This window comes from Elaeis guineensis, chromosome 5, assembly GCF_000442705.2.
Source record: "Elaeis guineensis isolate ETL-2024a chromosome 5, EG11, whole genome shotgun sequence".
Classification (NCBI taxonomy): Eukaryota; Viridiplantae; Streptophyta; class Magnoliopsida; order Arecales; family Arecaceae; genus Elaeis; species Elaeis guineensis.
The window spans coordinates 3,828,576-3,841,732 of record NC_025997.2 but is presented as its reverse complement, the minus strand read 5'-3'; the positions used below and the strand labels follow the sequence as shown (position 1 = coordinate 3,841,732).

Genomic DNA, 13,157 nt, shown 5'->3' with positions numbered 1-13,157 from the left:
CTTTGCTTATGGACCTCACGATTTTGCCCCTTTGGTTCCAATCCAAATGGCACTTTACGCTGGGAGGATGGTCTTTTCCTACATAAGTCAGAGTCCCTCTTGATTTACAACCAGTATGGAACTAATGGTGCCTTCCTTATTATCATCAAGTTACATTAGACCATTGATGTTATCTAGTCGAACTGATGCGTTGGCATACAAATGACTTGTCAGCCAATAATTCCTATGGATCTTTAATCCATTCAATAGATCCCTCCATTTATTTATTGTTAACTTCTGATTTCTCCTGGAGTTTGCTATAGTATCATGGCATCTCCGCCTAACATGATCTCTAATTTTGCTAAGAATATGAATATGCTTGGGTATCTATCTTGCTTGTTATCAAGCTGATGCACTTCAAGCTTGTTGTTTCTGCTAATCATGGACATGGATGTGCAGTAATGGTGGGCTTGTTTGCCCATTTCATCGCTGAGGTGAAAATCTGCATGGTCACAGGGCTGCTGTATTGCTAGAGATTCTCAGCACTGCATTAAATAGCTTTTTGCATATGTTCCACAATTTGTTTTATGTATTGCTGTCGTCTGCTTCTAGGTCATCAATTCAAATGTATATCATTCAGGCAAAACAGAGAAAATGATGGAAAGGAAAGCTGAGTTATATTTACGGAATATCTGTAACAAAAAAATCAAAACAGAGATACATAAACATAGTAACTGTGAAACAACCACCCTTTGCCAAGAAATAGATGTTTCATTGACACTCTAGCAAAAATCTGACTCTAATCCTTGGATCATTTTTGACATGTATAACAATGACAAGCCAAGAAAATTGATTGTCTGATACTAAAATTCAAACAACCACTCTTTGCCAAGAATATCTTCTTTAATTGTCAAACACCTTTCCGTGCCGTATTGCACTATGGTCCAATTTTTAACAGCCCCATTGTAAATATTTGCAAACATCGAAGCTGCATTTGTTTTCATGCACCAGAATGTTAACTTCATCCTAGTGACTGTCTGTAAAAAAGAGGATGCATGCTGGGTTTTGAGTGGGAGGGTGTTGCAACGAGGTTTCATCCTTGGAAATTGAACTATAGGCTAAGAGGATGCATTTAAAAATACTCTACTGAATTTTATGAATTCCCATCTATGACTTGTGAGGCATGGGATTGACTCGTTTATTAGCTGCTTTCTCCCAAGTTTTTTTCCATCTAGTTTCATGTTTTCCTTTTAAACAAATCATAATGGAAATTATTAACATGTTTTATCAATCCCGCACCTTTTTTCAAGCTGTCATTTTTTCCGTCATCGTCTAGATTTTGGTCCCCCAGTTCATCCTTCACATGCTACCTTTTCATAGCAGAAACATGTAAAGGAAAGAGACAAGCACCATTATTTTCAAGAATGAAGAAGAAGAACACCATCTGTTTAAAAGAATAGGGGAACAAAAAATTTCAAAGAGAACAAATTTCACTATTATTATGATCAATGTCTCAATACATAATCATGCAACTTTCTATGGAGTCCTAATTTGCCAAAAGTAGTAAAACAACTCGAAATCGGGAAAACTCTGTAGAAATCATATCTATATCCAAAATTATATCTCCTAGTTTGATCTCGACTGAAGTTGGACTTTCTAAGTATACCAACACCAAAACTTTCCTAAGGTTGCAAGGACAAACTTTGACCAACCAAAAATCAACAGGAAAAATGATAGAATTAGCCTTTGACTGATCCATGACTTTTGACCAATGAAGCTTTCCAATGAATCCTGGGTCACTGAAATCCAACTTATGGTTTGAAAGTTATGCTCACTTTTAAGAAGCTTGCACATTTTGGCCTGCACACCCAAACTGATTGGCAACTTTGTCTGCTCTGACTAATCCAAAGCCACGTGTTCTAGATCAAATGCTTCTGTAATATTTATTCTAATTCATTCACCATAATAGAGTAATTGATCCTGGTTTTGTTAGACTGTTATTAGCAGAGATAATTCCATAAGGATATCGAAATGCATATGACCTTGCATTTTGCAATGTGATGGAAATGTAGCTTATCTCTCATAACTATGAAAAATCTTGTTAGGGGATATGTTTGAGCCAATAGGTTATTATATTTTATAATTTTAACTAACAAATGTTTTCCTTCTTGTGGTGTAGTCCAGTTCATCACCAGCTAGAGCCTCCACCTTGGATCAAAATCAGTCTGGTGTCTTTCCATTCATCAAGTACCACGGTCTTGGCAATGATTTAATCATAATTTGTTGTTGAGTTCATGTTGCTTTTTTTTTTTTCCTTATGAACGCTTCTTGTATTAGTTTCTTGATGGAAACTTTTAGGTTGACAATTTGGATTGTCTGGAAGATATAGCTCCACTTGGGCAGCAACATCCAATCCCCCCAACCTTCAGCAAATGCACAACCCCCTGGTCAAAAAAAAAAGAAAAAAAAAGAAAAAAGAAAAATCCTTTTGTTTGTATCTGGAAATAGAGTTTTGGATCAACATGAAAACAGCAAAAACTTAGAAGATAAACACCAGCATCAAAGAGCCCCCTGTTCTGGGGGCTAGCAATGCCTATATCAATAGAAGTATGTGTTGATCAATCATATATTTCTCAAATAAATGAGTAAGCCATTAGAGTACAATTCCTTGTGATTTGGTGGTACAGACTACTGAGCATAGAACAATAGATTCTATACTTCTCCACCATTGCTTGCAGTGGTGGAAATTTTTAATTCTTGTTGTTGTCCTGGATTAATGATGTTGAATTTCATCATAATAGTGACCATGAGAGAACGATCTACTCCAGACCTCTAATCGTTGATGTCAGTTTAATGCAGCCTTTCTACTTAACTTCTCATTCTGGATGGGTTGCTATATTCCTGTTTTTGATGCTGTATCAAAATCTTTTGCTTTGAAGTATGATCTTATTTAGATATTGAGTCACCTTCTTATCATGCTGATGCACTTTGTTTTTTTTTTTTTTCTTTTTTCCATTGTTTATGGGCATGGATATGCGGTAATGGTGTGAGTTAGTTTTTGCTGCTCATTATTGAACTTGAAAGTCTACATGAGGCTTGAAGGTGCTGCCACTGGTGATTATATCCTGGCATTTGATATATGCATTCTGTATTATTTATGAAAGCGGTACCTTTTCTAGCATTGTGCTAAGTAATCTTTTAGACTTGTGTCACATGTATCCTTGTGTTCTAGTCATTTGCTAGATTCATCCATTTAAATTTATCTCAATGCAGGGAAATAAAGCAAAAGAAAACAAGGGCATGTTTTTCATGAGAAGGAGAATAGTAACTTTTACCATATGTAAGGCAACAGAAAATCACATTAAACCTAGGAAAAGACAGAAAAATATTGACAGTCATCAGATTGCCATTTGTTCCAGGATCTGCCATTTGATCTGAATTACTTAAAGCATATGTTGACTAAACAGATACTTTTTTCAAATAACTGGTGATTATTAGAATGCCATTTCTTTCAACTTGTGGTCAAGATATTATAAGGAATGATCTATAATTGTCCAAATGTTTATGTTGTTGTTGCTGTGGTCAGATTTTAAATTCTTGTACTTTTTTTGGGATGGTGGCCACTGGGAGAGAGCATCTCCTCAGCTCCCTTCAATATCGTGTCTCTTACATATTTATTTGAACTTCTAAAGCTGCAAAAGCTTGCTATGATGCCATCATATCTAACTTCTTTTCATGGTTGCTAAATGGTATGATCCTACTAGATATGTACATTGACTTTTATCATGCTGATTCATTTCGATCTATTATTTCTAAATTTCCATTATTTATGGATCTCAAAATGGGTGATAATAGGAGGTGTTGTTTTGGCCTATTCATTGCTGAACATGAAAATCTTTGTGGGACAGAGGTACCATCACTACTCGTTTCATATTGGTATTTCTCACATGATACCTATACCGTCTATAAAAATGGTAGTTTTGTAAACTGCAATGAATATATAAGCATGATAATTGTTGAATTGTTCGCTCAATTTTAATGGAAGAATCACACCATGCTAAGAAGAATCCATTCAGCTTCTGAAAAATAAATTTGAGCCTAGTCTTTGCATCATTTGGTTCATTGATAAAGACAAGATGGCAATAAATTTCATCATTTGATTCTAAATGCTTGGTGTTTAAGAAATATCCTCTTTTATTATCTTGCAGATACCCTCACCATACTATATTGTGTTCAAAAGAATAACCATTCTTGCTAACAGCATGGAAAGTCGCATTGAAATTTATGGTCATCTCGAGGGTGCCAACTGACTTAGTTGATAGTCACTGCATGTTGGTTACTAGTAACATAGGTTCTCCCCAACTGGCATTGTCCCACCTTCACCCCAATTTCGGCATGGGCTTCCTCCTGTTCTAGTTTTTAAAGGACAAAAAGGGATCATATCATAAAGAATAAATGTCTTATGAGCTAGTCATCATGTTAAAAAAGATGTGTATGGACCTCATGAACAAATATTATAACACAATCTGTCCACAAGAATGATATAATAGAGACATAGCCTTTTTCTTTAAAATATATCTGCTACAATTTGCTCATACAGCTGGATACTAGACAATTTTCATACAACTATTCTTTGATGAATGTGTAACTGAATACTGTAAACAAGCATGCCATCAATTTTATTTTCCATCATTTAAGCACCTGTCCTTGCACCCACTATGGTTTGCTTCCATTGAACTTCAAGTTAAAAACTAGGTTGGCTTTATAATTCTGACCTATTGGCAGCCCTTATTTTGGTCATGGACTATATCCTTATGGACCTAATCATCTCCATTATGCAGAGCATGACTGACTCTTCCCTTGTTTACACCTGAAAATGCATGTTTGAGTGTGTGTTTGTAGGCATGTCTTTCTCTATGCCCAGAATCCAAATGCTTATTAGCTGGAATCATATCCCTGCTCATTTTCATTAGAATCAGGGTTTTTTTGCAGTTGATTTTGTTTCTACAGCTGCTGTCTCATCCACAGCTTCCTGCATTCCAGTAAAGTTGCTAATAAATTAAATCCTTTTTTTGATTATCAAATTTATCTAGAATAGAAAGATATCTTGTACCTTAATATGAAATTAAGTTTTCAAGTCTTGTAATCATCAAAAAAAGTTTTCAAGTCATGTAGAAGTAGTTATTATAGAGGATAACTGATTGTCTTAATATTTTGTGGTGTATGTTCTGATGATGTGCTTGTTGACAAAGAATTAATTGCATTTCTTTCTTATTGTAGGAATAACTCCAGCCTGTGGGGCTACAACTTGTGCAGTTGCGTTCTATAATTTCCTGTAAGTCATTCCAAAAGGGTAACATGTGTATGTGGTCTTTTAGTATTTGTATGAATCATTTTTTTTCACTATTCCAATACTGTTGATAGCAGCAAATGATTAAGTATAATATTCTTGTAAAGCAGATGTGTACGTTGATTTGCCTGGTGGGCCATCGGAAATTGAACAGAGGAAAGAAAACAATCATGCCTACATGGCAGGCCCTGATGAGTAATTGTTTTAAGATTTATTATTTAGGTCCACTATGTAAATGGGTTAAAATCTTGGCTCTCTGAGAAGGGGATAAAGCAATTCCTTCCAATAACACCTGTATGTTTTGAAACATGCATATCTGCGGTTGCAAACTATCAAGTGGCTGTAAACTGTTCAATTGTGTGAAAAACTTTGAAATGATTGTGCTTTACAAACACTAAGTATTCATATGGTAACTCCTGGTCATTTTATTGACATAGATTAGTGCAATCAGTGGCTTTGGCCAATAAAAGAGCTCTCTGCTGATAAACAATTTTTAACTTCATTGTTGTGCCGCAATTGCAGTCAAATATGATGATTGTACGGGAAAAACATGTTTAAAGGCATGACTTAGGTCATTTCTTGATGTGGGTCTTGTATCGCAGAGCACTATTAGCACAAAGGAATGCAAAACTTGTTTAAAATGTGCAACGGTTGTCAACCTGCAGCAGTCACCACAAAGGGAGAGAAGTATCATCCATTGATATAATTCTCATTTTGTGGTGGTCCGCATGCAGTGGATGAGATTGATTGTGCTTGACTTATATGAAGCAAAGTCAAAGATTACACTGGATATATTTAGAGTTATGGAATGCTGTACCGTGCCGAATCGGCCGGCACACCCCGTACCGAGCCGAACCGGCGGGGAATCGGCACGGTTCAGCCGATTCAAATGGTATACCGACGGAGGAGAGAGGAAAAGAGAGGGAGAGTGAGAAAGAGAGAGAGAGGAGGAGAGGGAGGGAGGCTGGAGCCGCTGGAGGCCGGCGATGGCCCGTTGCGGCCATCGGAGGGTTGCGAAAGCATCCGCGGCTCGTCGGTTCGCCCGATAGGGCTTTGAAATGAGCGAGAAAGAGAGAGAGGGGGGAGATCATCGAAGATGGGAGCGGGCGGCGTCGCGGTCGCGGATGCGGGCTTCGCCAAGGCCGGGGGGGTGGTGGAAGCGGCGCGGGCGGCATCGCGGTCGCAGAATAGGGGCGATGCGACCTCCTTTTTTAAAAACGAAGATCAACAGTGAAGCCGGTAAATCATTTATCGGCTTCACTATTTAAAAGATTTTTAAAAAAAATTAAAATCAATGAAGCCGGCAAACCATTTGCCGGCTTCACTTAAGTTTCGATTTTTTTTAAAAAATCAACGTCCCTATTTCACGCCTGCGGCGTCGAGTGCGTGGACTGCACCATCCGACGGCTATGACGGCCGGTCGAAGGCCATCCGATGGCCCCACCTCCTCCCCCTCGTTTTCTTTTTTCCTCCCTCTCTCTCTCTATTTCTCTCTTTTTCTTCTCCCAATTCGGGTCCGATGCCTTCATCGGTTCACTGCCGGTTCGGTATGGTATGGAACCATACCGAACGGTACCACCGGCTGGCTGAAGCGGCCGTCGGTACCAAGACGGCGAACTTTGTTTAAAGTACTGTTTACTGACATGCACACATTATTATGAGTGTTATTAGACATAAGTTGTGTATTTATAAATGTTCATAAAGTATAAATCATGCAACAAATGTATAGATGGGGATGACTATCATGGATAACATTATTATGCCTTGTTATATGTGCATAAGTAGCTAATACACTTGGAAATCTAGGGCCAAAAAAAGAAGAAATCAAATTCATGGTGGATTACTTGTAGGAATTGCTAGGAGAATGAGAATCTGAAGATTTAAAAATAGTAAACGTGCTGATGGGAAAGGAAACATGATGAGGAGCCTCTGTAGCATTTGGTATTAATTATTGAGCATAAGGTAAGATAAGCTGGATGAACAAGTGAGATGGAGAGATGGATAAAGGTACATAGTTGGTGCTACTAAGTAGTGTGATAGAGATCTTTTGAGTCAGAAAAATCTTATTAGATACCAGTGAAGAAGTACTATATTGTAGTAAAAATTCTTGGGCAGCAAAGAAGATCTCATTAGACAAGATGAGTTTGATAGAGATCAAGATGTTTAGGTGGATGTGTTAAAATGGGGAATATATTTTTAGAAATGAATTCACTGAAGGAAGCATAAGACATGCACCACATGAGAGAAAACAGTGTCGTGCATATTGAGATTGTTTAGGTATATATGACATTGATTTAAGGAGGCACCACTAAGGAGAGTGACCGGAATTTGTTCTTAAAGGTTAAGAAAGACTGATATACCTAAGGTAGAATGCATGGAAGTTGTGAAACAAAATGTGGCAAAGATGGCATATATAAGATTAGCTCTTGAGAGAAACATGACGAGAAAAAATAAATTAAGTCCACCAAAAGGTGGGAGTAAGATTTACTGACTGTTATCAAATCAGGATTGTGTCATAAATCATAGAGGGCGTGAGATGATTGGATTTGTTGTGGATCATAATCTTGTTTTTTCCATTTCCTTTTAGACATTAAACAAAGAACGAAGCAACATGAAAATTAGAAACATGACTAAATTGTAATTTAAATGAAGAACAAGCAAGTAATCATCATATGAAAACATACAAAATTCATTTTGGAACATCTATAAAGCCCATATATATATATATATATATATATATATATGTATATATATATTGTCCAAGATTAGTATAGTTGTATGCCACCATATATGTCCTTGTTATATCTTACAGTGACCGCACGAGAGAGAGAGAGAGAGAGAGAGAGAAAGAGAGAGGAGATTACATGTAGGCCTTAAAAAAATCATGATCATCACGGTCGTCACTTGTACAACATTTTATATTTTGCCTCTTGAGGATCAAAGCTTTCTTACAAATCCGCTAGTTGAAAGTTGGATAATGTCTTGACTCTGAGTTTTCTGGCCTTCTAGAGCGAACCAAATCCCATTTTTGAATGTCATTAACAAAGCATGTTTTGCCCCTGCAAATGCATCAACTCACTTCTCCTTTAGATAGAAAACTGTAAAAAAAAAAGGAATTATTTTAAAAAATGGGTGCATATATATGAGATTTCATCCAGGTTTTAGCTCCCAAAGCAACTAAAGTTCTTTTCTTTACATTTGAAAGTTGAATATCTAATGGGATTGCTAATTTTTTGTTTTGGAACCTTATTAATGATGAAATTGGTCTGTCTAAAAATCAAATAATTCAATTGGATCATAGAAAATGGAATTGTCATTTCCTTTACATGTAATTAAATGTTCCATATCTGGATCTTATAGTCCAAAGTCCAAGCTAATCCTAAGGAAGCGACCCAAATTGGTGAAGGACGTTATGACCTTGATCACAAGATCTTAACAATGGTTTATTATTCTTCTTTTCTTCTTATATTTTTTTTAACAGTAGTATTTTTTTTAATTCCATTACATGATGCAATGTTGTGTTCCTACCAATGTCAATTAACAAAGTTGATTTTTCAAGATCCAAACTGTTAGTAAGCATCCAACTGAAAATGTTTAGACATTTAGTTAAATTTTAGTTTTAGATGGATAATTAAAATGTTATCACGAGTAGCAGGTGGTGTTAATAGATAACCTGGCTTTAGCCTGCTTTTATATTTTTATTAACATTTCTAACATTTCTGGAGAAATGTCAAATATGTACTGAAAATGATGGGTTTATCATAATAAGAAAATGAATGATTTAATGACCCTTGGACTCTTCCACCTGAATTAAGCATTGACATTGGTGGAGATATCCCAAGTTGAAGTCTTTGTTATTTTTTGATGGAGGGTAATGTTATTTTTCTTGACTGCAGTTGTCAGTTAAGATACCAAATTTAATTATTCCCTACTTGTGTGAATCAGGAAAAAATTGATGGTGCACAGCCTTAGTGTTTCAAGTCAATATTTCATGATTTAACATTATAGTGTTTTCTGTGGGTGATATGATATTCTTTTCGTGGACCATTGTAAGACAGGATTGGAGATTTTTAGAATTATTGAGCTTTTCTGGCTTTTCAGCTGATCCATGTTCTCACCTAGTTTAGAAGTGTTTCAAGTGTGTTCCTATCATTCTTTAGAATGAGAACAATTTATTTTGGGTTGCATGAAAAACGAAGTGTCTTCATGCACTGTTGATTTGCCTTGCTGACTCACGTTGTCTACCATAAGAATATCTATACCGAGCACTGAATTCTAGCAAGATTTGGATATATCTGTCATGTCTCTTGCACAAGATGCCCTCCTTCAGCAAAGTCAAGACACTAGAGGCAGTGAGATTGTGAGATACTGCTCATTTTCAGAGATGACCGTACTAAGTGGCTGCCAATAGTTTGATGTTATGCAGATTTTGACATAGTCATGGATGGGAGTGCTGAATTATCATCTTTTTAATGGACAACCCTCATAAGCACAAGTTTCTCACCCTTGAGAGATGTTCAATCTGATCTCGGGACCTTTTTTCCTTTTTTTAAGAAAAAGGGTCCCATCAGCAAATGTACAGTTTTACAACCAAGTCTATGTGCTTAATTTTAGCTTTAAACTTATCTTGAAATTATGTAGCTAAATGTTTCAACAAATGAACAAGGAAGAACACTGCCTAATTAATCCTTTTGGCTAGTTTGTGTCCTTTAGACTTGGTCAAATGCAACAAGCGTAGCCATGTAACTGAGGCATGCACTTGCCTGCTTGCCTTCTTGTGGTGCTGCCTTGAAACCATTATGTCGTTACACATTCTGATTGTTCAATTGTTCTCTATATTGCTTATGTATTCAAGTCTATAAATGCATACGTATGTATGCACAATTGTGCAAAAACTTTTGAGACGTTGTTTATTTAGTTTTGCATTTTCTGGAAGTGCCATCTATTGTGTGGAAGATCTCCCTAGATAAAGCTAAGATTCTGGATTTCACTAGCATTACTATTATATTGGACTTTTTCCTACAATATTTTTTTTTCTAATATTTTTTGTTTAGCTGATATCATATCTAACTTAAAATGTCCAGCTCCACTGCTGAAGTGGCAACAGAATCTTTCATAAATCAGAAAAGATACTAGCTGATATCATATCTAACTTAAAATGTCCAGCTCCACTGCTGAAGTGACAACAGAATCTTACATAAATCCGAAAAGACACTAGGTTTTCGGATTTTTCAGGTGGCCAGACAGAGTCACCCAGATCAGATGAAGGAACCACTTACACTTAGGATATGCCCATGATGATATATTAGGATAACTATCAATATCAAGGGCATTCACAAATGAAACCATGATGCATGCAGATCAATGGTGAGCAAGAAAATAATACCAGTGCTTTCAGGCATACACGAGTAAGATAAGTTCACATACATCTGAAATTTCTTTGGATATTGGTGCACACATGCCTAGATTGGTGTAATTGTGTGGGACTTGCATGGTTTTTTTTTGTGTCAGCCACTTATAAAAAAATGAGGGGATAATATTGTTTTTTCGTTGCTTAGACTAATGCATCCACTTTAGTAACTTCACAGCTGTATGGAAATATGAGGATGCTTTTCGTTTGTCATATATTAACTTATGATCAGGATGTGTATGAATTTTCTTAACTACTAAGGAGGATTGTACCGGGCAGCATATATTTGTTATACAACAAGTCACATGGGTTCTGCCTGCTGCGCACCTCCATAATCTTCTATTCATTATTGTAAAGGATATCTGTTCAAATGCGCACAAGATAATCCTTTATCCTTAAAATGACGTTTAGAATACCAAATGCTCTAGTCAGTACTTAAATGAATCATCTCAGCGACTAGAAAGATAACTTGGATCAATCCTGTCCTTAATACATTGTCACAAGGCTTGTGATGTTACTAAGTTGGTTGGATCTTAAAAATATATATATATCTGTGTGCCAATGATGTGATATTTTATCTTGTCTACAGATTAAAACATCTTCTGTGTGGCGTGATCAACTTGTCTGTGGATGCAACAGATATGACATCAAATTCAGATAATAATCTGGAATAGCAAGTCTCATTCTATTTTGTTTCAAGATTATTACCCTTGGATTATGTTTGAGTGCCATGTTTCAAGCATTTTATGGTGTCTTGCTTGATTGCCTCCACTATGTGGTCCAACTCTCTTTTTTCCCCTTGGAGATTGCCATGAGTAGGTCAGTGGACTGTCACTACCCTTAGAAGTAACACAAGCAAGTACATGGACCACCATGTTCACTGACCGGACATGCCATTTTTTACTGTCAGTCCGTGTATCTTCTTTGGTGTAGATTAAGCTGCATCTTGGAAGGTATCAACTGTTATCTTATCAGGTAATCTATGCTTATTATACAGTAGTCCAGATTAAAGGTGGAGCAGATTAGGTTTTTCTCCCACCTAAACGTAGGAAGGGTGTTAAAAAATGGTTAAGTTTGCTAACCAACCATCATCATGCTGCTGTGAAGGATTGTAAATTTGGAAACTCTCTCTTTTCAGGCAAATCACATGATGATTTTTTTAGTCTTACTATTGATAGGTGTCTCAGTTGACACGTTTCTGGTTCTTGTTGGGTAGGGCTGTCAGACATCGGTATTCATCAGGCTGCCACCACCTTCTATTGGGAGATGCAGCATGAATGAATACAAGGACCATGCTAATTTCTTACACATTCTAGAACTGTTCATATCATTTGTCACAAACTGACAAGATCTGGTTTCAGCTCTGCCTTTTGAGAGTTCCATAAGTATCTAATTGTAGTCATGGTTTATTAGGTAGGACTTAATATTTCATTGTTCAATAGATGCATCAAGTGCAATGGCATACTTCATTGTCCTTGCCTCGCTATTTATTTACCAGTGTTTTTTTTGTAGATATACTTGTTCCAACTATATTATGTGTCTGATTCGATATCCCTGAGCTGTTGATCTTAGAATAATACTATATGATTTAAATTTAAACTTTTGATTACTGTTTTAATGAGGGCCAAATCTGAAGAATGTCATGAGCATCTGAATTCTTGTGAAATTTTATTTGAAATTTCTAGGACAGGTTGGATAAACCAGGGTGAGGCCAATTGTGCAGCTGAAAGTGTTATACGATGGGCAGAGAATTAAATTGATTCGGAACCACTGCACATTTATTACTGGTGCAGAGTAAATTTATTGCGGCTAATTCTTTATTGTACCCATTATCGATGAAGAGCATCTACAAAATAAAATTCATACTGATCAAAATTATGTCCAACAAAGATCCTCTAATACTTAAGTCAGTAAAAAGTAATGAACAGCAGATTAATATTTACAGAGATAGAATCTCAGCATCAAGAGTATCTTACCAAATGCTGTTCATTTATCTTCTTTTATAGATGAGTTGTTGGTAACCGTTTGTGACAGTTAAACATGTGGGTTCTGTTTATCTCAACATTATGTGATCGTAGGATGGACGGTTATACCCATCACTGATCATGTTCTAGTCATTATATGCTTTTTGCGTTGACGATTTCTAGTAAATCAACTCTATGTCGGTGATCAAAATATGTCGATCGTATGTCAGTAGTTGTGGAAGTCCGAATGACTATTGATCAGCAACTCTGATATGTTAATGGTCTTCGGTCTGAAATCAGTTAAGTCATCATAGTCGGAGTTTGATAAGGATGGTTGAGGATAGCCGACTGTTGGTCGGCTAACCGATCATTAGTCGGCGATTCATGCTTATCAGGTTTATTGAAAGTCAGAATCGAGAGAGTCGGTTGAATTACCCCAACAGTTGTCCCTTAT

The 13,157-nt window shown here is 36.5% G+C and overlaps 1 long non-coding RNA gene across 5 annotated transcripts; it reads left to right on the top strand.

Moving 5' to 3' along the window:
• Nucleotides 1–1,497: 1,497 nt before the first annotated feature.
• Nucleotides 1,498–5,721, top strand: LOC140857882 (uncharacterized). 5 transcript variants are annotated; one of them, XR_012141315.1, is made up of 4 exons: nt 1,498–3,889; nt 4,972–5,021; nt 5,260–5,314; nt 5,440–5,721. It is a non-coding gene; the product is annotated as an uncharacterized lncRNA (long non-coding RNA). The 5 variants fall into 5 exon arrangements; XR_012141313.1 differs by having other exon boundaries at nt 1,498–3,915; XR_012141314.1 differs by lacking the exon at nt 4,972–5,021 and having other exon boundaries at nt 1,509–3,728; nt 3,835–3,889.
• Nucleotides 5,722–13,157: the final 7,436 nt, after the last annotated feature.